This window comes from Carlito syrichta, unplaced genomic scaffold (genome assembly GCF_000164805.1).
Source record: "Carlito syrichta isolate Samal-C Ts95f unplaced genomic scaffold, Tarsius_syrichta-2.0.1 Scaffold142937, whole genome shotgun sequence".
Taxonomy (NCBI): Eukaryota; Metazoa; Chordata; class Mammalia; order Primates; family Tarsiidae; genus Carlito; species Carlito syrichta.
The window spans coordinates 445,760-457,555 of record NW_007087033.1 but is presented as its reverse complement, the minus strand read 5'-3'; positions in this window follow the sequence as shown (position 1 = coordinate 457,555).

Genomic DNA, 11,796 nt, shown 5'->3' with positions numbered 1-11,796 from the left:
GTAAAAACAATTGTATTCCTCTTTTTTTTTTTTTTGAGTCAGTCTTACTGTGTTGTCCAAGCTGGAGTACAGTGGCACGCTCATGGCCACCACAGCCTCGACCTGCTGGGCTCAGGAGATCCTTCCACTTCAGCCTTCTAAGTAGCTGGAATTATAGGCATGTGATACCACACCCAGCTAATTTTTTGATTTATTGTAAAGATGGAGTATTGCCAAGTTGCCCAGGTTGGTCTTGAACCCATGGGCTCAGGCAATCCTCTCACCTAGGCCTCCCAAAGTGCGAGGATTATAGGTGTGAGCCACTGCACCTGGCCTATTTCTCCTTTTAAAAAGGTTATGAAAAGAAAGAAAGTGATGGATTATTTCTTATTAAAATTCGCACTCTTTGTCAAGGCTCAGGGTGGGCAGAGGAACCATCCCTGCAGACCTATGGAGGAGTCTTCCTGTACTCCTGGAGAGGGTTAAGAATCATCCCTCCCTTTCCCACCCCAGTAGAAACAGGTCTAAATGTGCTTAAATTTCCCTTAGAAGAAGGAGTTAGCCTGGCTTGGTGGCTCATGCCTGTAATCCCAGCACCTTGAGAGGCTGAGGAGAGAGGATTGCCTGAGCCCAGGGGTTTGAGACCAGCCTGGGCAACATGGTGAGACCTTGTGTCTACAATAAATCAAAAAATTAGCTGGGCATGGTGGCCTGAGCTGGGCATAGTAGTTTTGGCTACTTGGAAGCCTGAGGCAGAAGGATTGCCTGAGCCCAGCAGGTCAAGCAATGGTGGCAATGAGCATACCACTGCACTCTAGACTGGGTGACAGAGTGAGACTCCAACTCAAAAAAAAAAAAAAAGATGAGATTCATGTGACAGCTATAGAAACTGAAAAATACAACTTTGGACATTTCGTTTGGCCCAGATCTCCTCCAGGTCTAAGGTCTTTTTAGGGGCTTGCTTTAGAGCTCTTAAGTACTCCTGGCCTGTAGCCTGCCACATCACACTTGCCTCTGAGTGTTAGCCCCCTTTCCAATCCGTGATAGGTGAATAATACACTTTTACTTCCTTCTACTTCTTACTTGGTTGCAATCTTGCATTACTCCTGCAGCATCAGCACTGGCACCAGCCCAGGTCCACCTTGCCTCAGTTTACCCTTCCACTGGCTAAGCTGAAGTAACAGCATTCTTAGCTGAAGGCAGGCCAGGGTGATCAGATCACCTGGGGATGGTGGAGGCTGAGAAACCTAATCAAAAGGAGTGGGGGACAGTTCTTTCTAAACTGACTTAGAAGGTGAAGAATGTGACCCTAACACTTTTGGAGGTCCCACTGAGATCTGTTGCTCTCTCATTCTCCTCTCCCAGAGATCTGCCACTCTCTTCGCTCTTCCTCTTTTAAACCCTTGTTTTTCTGTGGAGAGAGATATGGTGCTGGACTATCTTTTCTCTGCTACTCATTCTTTTTTTTTTTAAACTTGGAGTCTCACTCTGTCACCCAGGCTGGTGTGCAGTGGTACGCTCATAGGCACCGCAGCCTCGACCTGCTGAACTCAGGTGATCCTTCTACCTCAGTCTTCCAAGTAGCTGGAACTACAAGCACATGCCACCACACTCAGCTTTTTTTTTTTTTACTGTAGAGATGAGGTCTCACCAAGTTGCCCAGACTGGTTTCGAAGCCATTGGCTCAAGCAATCCTCTCACAGCCACCCCCAAGTCGACTTGCTGGGCTCTTGTGATCCTTCCACCTCAGCCTTCCAAGTAGCCAGAACTACCGGCATGCACTACCTGGCTCATTTTTTATTTATTTTAGAGACAAGTATTTATTTCCCCTTTTTCTGTTTTTTCTGCATTTTCAGAAGGGCACCTGCCTCATTGCAGAGGCCTAGAAATCTGCTAAAGTGCCTGAGAGTGGCTCACCCTCACCCCAGCAACCCCCCAGGTGAATATTAGGGCGCTGGAACCCAAATTGATGTCTTTATTAACACAGGTGCCAGCCGTTTGGTCCTGGCCATTCACGTTGGAATTATAGCCTTATCTTAATCAAAAGGTACTAAACGTTATTCAAAGTATAAATGTACAAATGGTCTAAAAAGGAAAAGATAGAAACCAGAAAGCAAAGAATAAATGTAAAGAAAGTTGTTGATATAAAAGTATGTTTTTGGTGAGGAAGGATAAAGGAAAGAGAAATAATTTTGTATAGGAAAGGATCTTGTATGGTATACTTTTTCTATAATAGAATGGTTGGTTATTTAAAGGAAGAAAAGTGTAGGAGAAAAATAGAAGGTTCAAGCATGTCAAAAAATGATATGACTATGTCAAAGATGGTTTGTGGAAACAAATACAGAAAAGTTCTTCTATGAACACTCAAGGCTACAAACTGTTTCTATAAATTTACCATTAGTATTAATTACACTAATGCTAAGCCAAAATGCTACTCAGAGACCAGAACATGAGCCTCTCAATTAACAATCTCCAAAAGAATTTTCTCCTATAAACAACAGAGGGAGAAAGAGACAAAATTCAGTTGGTGCCCCCTGCTGTCTTTGTTACAAAAAGCGAGGTATAGGCCGGCCTCGGTAGCTCAGCCTGTAATCCCAGCACTTTGGGAGGCTGAGATGGGTGGATTGCCTGAGCCGTGGGGTTCGAGACCCACCTGGGCAACTTGGTGAGACCTTATCTCTACAATAAATCAAAAATTAGCTGGGCATGGTAGCACATGCCTGTAATTCTGGCTACTTGGAAGGCTGAGGTGGAAGGATTACCAGAGCCCAGCAGGTCGAGGCTGTGGTGGCCAGGAGCAGCCACTGCACTCCAGACTGGGCAAAAGAGCGAGACTCCAACTCAAAAAAAAAAAAGCGAGGTATTTTTTAACTTTTCAAAAATTTTGGACTATCACTTGCAAAAAAAAAAGTAACTTTTGCAATAATGACTGTAATCCTGTGTTATAACATTATGCTTTTAAAACCTTTCATACTTAAACTCTTCAAGTTCTCAATTCAGTCTCTCTATGGTGGGGTAAGAAACACGCCTATAATCCCAGCACTTTGGGAGGCCCAGGTGAGAGGACTCACTGAATCCACAGATTTAAGACCAGCCCGGGCAACTTGGTGAGATCTCATCTCTACAACAAATCAAAAAATTAGCCAGGTACGGTGGCACACACCTGTCATTCCAGCAACTTGAAAGGCTGAGGCAGAAGAATCACCTGAGTCTAGCAGGTTGAGGCTGCAGTGACCATGAGCATGCCACTGCACTCCAGCCTGGGTGAAAGAGTGAGACTCCAACTCAAAAAAAGAAAGAAGCTTCCTGAGCCACATCTACCCCATGTGGTAGAGAGGGGCTGATAACAGTTTAAAGTATTCCTTTTAAAGATCAATCTGCAGCCGGGCTCGGTGGCTCAGCCTGTAATCCCAGCACTTTGGGAGACTAAGGTGAGTGAATTGCCTGAGCCTGCAGGTTCGAGACCCACCTGGGCAACTTGACGAGATCTCATTTCTACAATTAATCAAAAATTAGCTGGGTGTGGTAATTTGTAGTTCCAGCTCCTGTAGTTCCAGCTCCTTGGAAGGCTGAGGCGGAAGGATCGCCAGAGCCCAGCAGGTTGAGGCTGTAGTACCAGGAGCGGCCACTGCTCTCCAGTCTGGGTGACAGAGTGAAACTCTGATTCAAAAAAAAAAAAGATCAATCTGCAAACTCCGAAAACGTGCTAGACAGGTTTTGCTTGAGAAAACGAAACAGCCAAAGACAGCTTTCCTAGTAATGCAAGATAGTAACCAATTCACAACCCTAACCCAAATCCTCTCTTTGTGAAGTTATCAGTTTATAACCCTGCTTGTTAGGCATATCCTGGAGACCATTTGTTCTTTGAAAATCTGGTTTTGCTAAGTACAACCTTGCAAACTCCAAAGGAAAATGTATAGTCACACAACCCGACCCCCTCCCTTACCTAAACTAAGGTATAAGACTCCTCTTCTCCCTCCCCAGGGTAATTCCTAAGATAGCCTCGGTATCACGGCCTCTCTGTTTTCCCACAACATCCTCCCATTATCACCCTCCTCCTGAGATGCCTACAGAACAGGTACATTGATTTCACTCACAGCAGTTTGTGATCAGCTTTTCCATGCAAATTAGAACGACTTTAAAAATCCCCTTCCCAGCACAAGGATTACTAATCCAACATAGAATAAATAACAAAATGATTTCCTGCTTAAAGTATTACTAATTATTTTTGTTAAACTTTAAGGTAATATTTCCCTATCAGAAGGCCAATACCATCCCACTCCTCTCATCAACAGTGGAGAGATGTCAATCTCCCATCTCTCTGGAGTAGAGGTTACCTGGGCTTCACCCTCCAGAATTTTAATCATCATGAAGGTATATCAGACCTATTGTAAAAACAAAAGAAATAGTTTTCTGTTGCCAACGTTTACCTGTTTCAATTTCTCTTATTCATTATTATTTCCTGCAATTTAAGCTACAACTTAACTACATGTCTCTAATGTTTTTAATTTTTTCTTCTTCAGACTTGTCAAAGTAGCTATATTTCCTTGTTAAAGTCATTATTAACAAAACCCCTTATAACTGTCTGTAAATTCTGATCACAAAACCCAAAGAAGCTTGAAGACAAGCTGCAGAGACATCCACATATGAACTCAGGAATTCACTGGTGCAACAGTAAAAACAGCCTGGACTCCTATAATGGGTATCAAGCCCACTGGGGTAACTATAAATGCATTTTGCCAGACATCAAAGCCTCAATGTATCATAGCAACAACTATAATGACCTTTATTATAGTAGTGTTAATTCTTTTTTTTTTTTTTTTTTGAGTCGGAGTCTCACTCTGTCGCCCAGACTGGAGTACAGTGGCCGCTTCCAGCCAACGCAGCCTCAACCTGCAGGGCTCCGGCGAACCTTCCACCTCAGCCTTCCAAGTAGCCAGAATTACAGGCATGCGCTACCACGCCCGGCTGATTTTTTGATTTATTGTAGAGATGAGGTCTCGCTGCCCAGGTGGGTCTCGAACCCGCGGGCTCAGGCAATCCACTCACCTCAGCCTCCCAAAGGCGCGGGATTACGGGCTAAGCCACCGAGCACGGCTGAGTAGTGTTAATTCTAATAGTATATGCTTATACACAGTGCTTTGTATGCAGATCCTAAAAATAATTAACAACTCTATGGGCTCCTGTCCTTTTATCCCCTACTCTTGCTCTAGACAAGTAGGGACAGTTCTACGCCCCATGTTCAGCAGGAAGTAGCTACAGAAGTCTGATCTCTGTCCCTAATCCCCAGTTGCAAATAAGAGTATTTTTGAACTCGCAAGAGATGGGAAAGGAAAGGGGGGACTCCCAGAAACTTAGAATAAACTTAGTTCACATTTTGCCTCAGCATAACCATTTTTGCTTAGACTGATACGCTTTGAATCTAGCACAGGTTAAACATGGACAGATAAATTTCCAATAGCGGGTTTTAGGAAGCGTTCACATTTTACTGCAGCCTAAGCTGGCAGCCTACCCCAGCCCCTTAGCAAATCTCCATCAGATGTAAGAGGGGTGAGCCCAACCATTCAATTCATAGTTTAGCATAATAATTTCTAAGAAACTTTCAGGCCCCTTCGCTAGCTGAAGCCATAAAAATGATTATAAACCAGGGTCGGTGGCTCAGCCTGTAATCCCGCACCTTTGGGAGGCTGAGGTGAGTGGATTGCCTGAGCCCGTGGGTTCGAGATCCACCAGGGCAACTTGGCGAGACCTCATCTCTACAATAAATCAAAAAATTAGCCAGGTGTGGTAGTGCGCACCTGTAGTTCCAGCTACTTGGAAGGCTGATATGGAAGGATCGCCAGAGCCCAGCAGGTCGAGGCTGCAGTGGCCGGGAGTGGCCACTGCACTCTAGTCTGGGCAGCAGAGTGAGACTCCAACTCAAACAACAAAAAATGATCATAAGACTTACCTATTTTGCTAAAGAGCTTGTGGATTGGAAACATCTGACAGGTCTCTTGCAGGATAAGCCCCTCCCCTTGTCTCCTCCCATCTAGCCCACCCACCACGGCAGCAACCATGTGATTAACCCATCCATCTACCTGCTGTCCATCATCTGACATCAGTACCTGCACTTACCTGCCCCTTCGTGATGATGTGGAACAGGCCACCGCCAATCACCTTAATGGCCTTCCCTCATCAAAGTAAAGGGTTAAAAGGATTCAAATACGAGCAACCAGTTGCCACTGCCTCGCTAAGCTATGGCCATGTGCTCTTTGATCTATGGCAAAATCATGTTTTCTTAAGCTTTGTCCCCCTTCCCTACCTTGCGGAGGTGAATCTCTTCTTTTTCTCTCTAATTTACTTTCTAAATAAACTATATTTTCTAATGTAACTTCGGTGCAATTCTTTGTATCTTTTCCACAGCACTGGATCACACACTAGACACGGACACTCACCCCCTGCCCCGTCCCCGCCCCCGCTGTGGGCCTGACCTAACATTCTGGAGGGCCCCATTGGGAATATAACCCTAACAGGAGATTTCTTTGCTAATGCTGGATTTTATAGGGACATACACAGATGGGCCTAGAGGAAGATTCAGGGACATGACTAAAGTTGGACCAAGCAGAGAATGTTTGTCAGTCCCTATTCTTGTTCAAGAAAAGAGGACATATTTGTCTTTCCTTTGAAGAGTCTGATTCCATTTCCTCATTCAGTCACCTTTTGTTAATTAAAAACCCGCTAAGGCCGGGTGCAGTGACTCAAATCTGTAATTCCAACACCATGGGAGGCCAAGGCAAGAGGATCACCTGAGTTCAGGGGTTTGAGACCAGCCTGGGCAACTTGGCAAGACCTCGTCTCTACAATAAATCAAGACATTAGCTGGACGTGATGGTGTGGGCCTGTAGTTACAGCTACTTGGAAGGCTGAGGTGGAAGGATCGCCTGAACGCAGCGGGTTGAGGCTGTGGTGGCTGTGAGTGTGCCACTGCACTCCAGCCTGGGTGACAGAGTGAGACTCCAACTGAAAAAAAAAATCCAAGCTAAATTATCTGTTGGGACTTGGTAGTAGAGGATATTTGCTTCATGGTGCCAGCAGTCAGGCATTCAACGGGGGGAAATTTCTATGAAATTAAAGAGAAACAACTTAATAGTTGGAAACCTAGAGGGCAGACAGTCAAGAAGATTTCTGGATTCAGGTCTTGTTAGGTCTCAGAGGATGTTAGATCTGGGAGGATTGTTAGGTCAGTGGGCCGGGGTGCTGAGCCCCTGGTAGAGGTAATATGCAAAGAATTGAACAGAAATTAGATTGGAAAATATGGCTTATTTAGAAAGTACATTAGAGACAGAGAAAAGGGGATCCACCTCCCTCAGATTGGGGAGAGGCCCAGAGCTTACAAAGAAGCATGGCAGTGACTGCTTGAGGTTGAATGTTTTTTTAATCCTTTCTTTTGGTGTGGGGTAGGTTAAGGTGATTGGGTGGTAGTCTGATTTTAGTCATCACGAAGAGGCAGGTAGATGGGTAGGTTTATCACATAATTGTTGCCACGGTGATAGAGTCTGTCTGTGTCACGTAGGTCATCTGGTTCTTTATGGCTAAAGAAAAACTTGGAGTAGAAAAAGAAACACAGCTGGTCTAGGTGGCTCAGTCTGTAATCCCAGCACTTTGGGAGGCCAAGGCGAGTGGATTGCTCGGGCAACTTGGCGAGACCTCGTCTACAATACATCAAAAATTAGTAGGGTGTAGTAACATGGACCTGTAGTTCCAGCTACTTGGAAGGCTGAGGCGGAAGGATAGCCGGAGCCCAACTGGTCGATGCTGGGGTGGCTGTGAGCATGCCACTACACTCCAGCCTGGGCAACGGAGTGAGACTGCAACTCAAAAAGGAAAAAACAATAGGAAGAAAAAGAAACAGTATAAAGCAGGCTTGGGGCAGAGGGACTGTAAATTATCAATAGCTATCTCTGGGGACATGGTTCTGTCCTTGGTTAATGACTACACGATAATTTTGTGTGTGTATGTGTGTGAGAGAAAGTAGGAGTTTATTAAGAAGACAGAAAAGCTCCTGCAATAGGAGGGGACCTGAAAGAGGGTTGCTGAACTAAAGGGTAAATTAAAGTGAACTACTAGAAAAACATGTCAAAGCTAAGCAATGTTAAAATGACTGCTCTTGGTCAGGTTCGGTGGCTCAGCCTGTAATCCCAGCACTTTGGGAGGCCAAGGCGAGTGGATTGCCTGAGCCCACGGGTTCGAGAACAGTCTGGGCAGCTTGGCGAGACCTCATATTGTTACAGCAATTGCAGCAACAGGAATGAACACACTCAGAACCGGCACCAGAGACCGAGAGGAGAATCGAAGGTGTTTATTACAGAAGTCTCAGGCAGAGTAGCCTCCCAAAACCTGAGTCCCAACCCTCAGTTCTAAGCTGCTTTTATAGAGCTTTTTGTGGTTACAACACACATGGGTTTGCCATTAGTGGGTTTACAATTTTACATTTAGGACCGGGAATGGTTACTTCCAAAATAAGCATTGAAGCAGACATCTTTATGGACATTTTCAATGAGGTGCAGTAAAGTGTGTTTACAGAAGCAGAGATTGTGGTTGAGGGAAATGGCGTGCAGCTGCTTACTTAAGATAAGACCCTTGAGGTCAGCTTTCCTGCTTAATTCCTATTTTTCTGTCTCATTCTCCCCTTTGATACCCTTTAAAGTTTTTCTAAGGGACATTACCTGCTTTTTATATTGTTTAAAGCAAGTTGTTTATAGCTTTGGAGAAGCATTAGCAGGAACTTCTCGCCACATTTTCAGTCTGTGGGGGTTAAGGCAATTAGGCCCACATCCAGAGCCAAGAGAATCAGGATGAAAAGGGTAAGAGTTAAAGGGTGATAGCAATACATTTAGTGAATTAACAACCAGTGAAACAGTTTATTTAGGGTTTTGATGGCTGGATCCTCATGCTTACCCTGTGCATAGATTAGTCAGCTTCCCAAGTGACTAAAGCAGGGCTGATACTCTGTAAGTTCTCTGGAGGTGGAATGGTGAGCTCAGAGGGTGATTTTGAGGGGGTTTTTAGGGTCTCTGATTGCCATTAATTGGTTGCATTCTCTGGTGGTGCAGCAGCTTTTACTTGGGAGTGGTGGATCCAGGTATCTATACCTGCAATCCTTAAAGCTGTGGGAGAGTCAGGCTCGGTGGCTCAGCCTGTAATCCTGTGCCTTTGGGAGGCTGAGGTGAGTTGGATTGCCTGCGGGTGTCCTGCTCCAGCCAGGTTCAGGGTATCCCAAAGGTGGAGACAACGTCAGCGATTGGTGGGGAGAAGAAAGAGAGAAAGAGAGAGAGAGAAAGAAAGAGACTGGACTCCTGTTTAGTGCAGAAGCCGTTTATTGGGAATTACAACGGGTCTTTTATACACAGTCGGGTGTGTGAGGGGCGTTCCCCACCCACCAGATATTCTTTCAGGTATAATCCCATAGCCTAATCCATGAAACCTTAATCCATGATTGCCTTTAAACCCTTTTTGTACTGCCTATAAACCCTTTTCGTACTGCCTATAAACCCTTTTCATATTGCCTATAAACCCTTTTCTTACTAATACCAAGTTAAACAATTCTATAGAGACTTAAGTATTTACTTTACAAACTAAAGTGGCCCATCCCAGAATGTTTGGAATGTGGCCCAGTCCAAAGTTCACAGTGGGCTACCTGCAAGTAACCCAGCTGCATTCTTTCAACAAAATGGCTGTCTTCTAAAACTATATTCTACAATTTACACCTTATTCAACTTCAATAAATCCTAAGATCATGACCCAGAAGGCTGTGACCAATACTAAGACTCTTAGATGTGACCCGAGTTTGAATTGTAAGTTGTGTGAAAGCCAAAACTGCAGTTTGTGGAAGAATGGGAGCAATGAGCTTCTAAAGTTAGCTTGTGTTCATCCCGATCTCAGAGTTTTTATGTTTTGAGCTCACAGGAGCTTAATCTGGTTAGTGCTGAGTAGAAAGGGGGAGGAAATGGGGTCAATAGCTCCCGAACGCATCCTAGTGGTCTTGGGGTCAACGGCCCTTCCTGATCCCTAACGCTCAGTGGGCCTCCGTGGCCAGCTTCCAACAATTGCCTGAGCCTGCGGTTTCGAGACCCAACTGGGCAACTTGGCAAGACCTCATCTCTACAATAAATCAAAATGAGCTGGGCATGGTAGCACACACCTGTAGTTCCAGCTACTTTGGAAGGCTGAGGCGGAGGCCACTGCACTCCAGTCTGGGTGACAGAGTGAGACTCCAACTCAAAAAAAAACAAAAAAAGCTATGGGAGTTGTTAGAAGTACAGAGTAGGGACCCTTCCGTGTGAGTTTTAGGGGTACCTTGTGCCAGTCTTTTACCCAGGCAAAATCTCCTGGCTTGTAGGGGTGCACTGGGTTGCTTACAGGTAGAAGTTTTTCCAGCACCCAGTGGTGTATCTGGAATATGGTGGTAGCTAAGAGCTGTAACTAGAAATGGATATTTACATTTCCTGTTTGTTTTCTATCTCTGGGGACCCTTACAAGGGGAGGAGGTATGCCAAACAGGATTTCCTAGGAGGAGAGCTTGATCTTTGCTCAGGAGGAGCATTTTACCCAGAGGAGAGCCTTGGGCAGTACAGAAGTCCAGGGCAATTGGGTTTCCTGACAAAACTTACTTAAAATTTTCTTCAGGGTTCAGTTCATGCACTTAACTTCCCCTGAACTCTGAGGCCTGTAAGCTGTGTGCAAATTCCATTTGATCTGTAGGGCTTTTGCTAGTCCTTGTGTAATTTCAGCTACGAAGGTGGGCCCATTATCTGATCCGATTGAGGTGGGCATTCCACATTTAGGTAAGATTTCAGTCAGTAGGATTCTCGATACTTTTATGGCTTTCTCAGTTCTGGTGGGGTACACTTCAGCCCAGCCTGAGTAGGTGCATACAATGACTAATAGATATTTATATCCTTTGCTGGGACTTTGTCCAGTTCTTTATATTCCTGGTAGCTGGGAAGGCCCTTGTTTAGCATTGTTGTGAGCACATGTCTGAAATTTCTGGGTTACATTTCCACAAAGCATAGGGAGTTTGACCATATAGTAACACTGGTTTACTAAGTTTTCTAATGCCATTATTCCCATATGGGTGTCTTCATGAAGTTGGTGAACCAGGGGATAGGCCAGGTAGTTTGGGACAAAGGGATGTCCGGTGGGGTGAAGTCATCATTTATCTGACCCCTTGGCACCCTTTCCCTTTTTTATCTAGATTCTTTCTTCCTGGGCATAGGTTGGGTGTTTGGGCACCAATGAGATCATCAAAATTTTCCTGGGAGGGGCCTGAGGGGTCACTGTCATGGCTGCCTATTTGGCCTCCATGTCTGCCCTTTGGTTTCCCTTGATTATGGAACTTTTTCCCTTTTGGTGTCCTCGCCAATGGACGACTCCAGCAACCATGGGATAGGAGGCATAGGATTTTAGCTTGATTTTTGATAACTTTTCCTCCTAAGGTAAGGAGTCCTCTTTCTTTATAGAGAGCCCCATGTATATGGAGAGTGGCAAAGGCATATTTTGAGTCTGCATAGATATTTACCTTCTGTTCTTTGCTTAATTCTAGGGCCCTGATTAAAGCCATCAGCTCTACCCGTTGAGCTGAACATCCCATGGGTAGGGCCCTTGGCTTTATTACTTCTGTTTCTGTTATGACTGTATATCCCACCAAATGCTTCCCATTTGACCGGAAGTTGCTTTTATCAGTGTAGAGAACACAGTCTGGAGAAGGCAAAGACTGATCTGTGAGATCTGGGCAGCTTGAGTAGATCTCATCTGTTGTTTCAAAACAGTCATGGT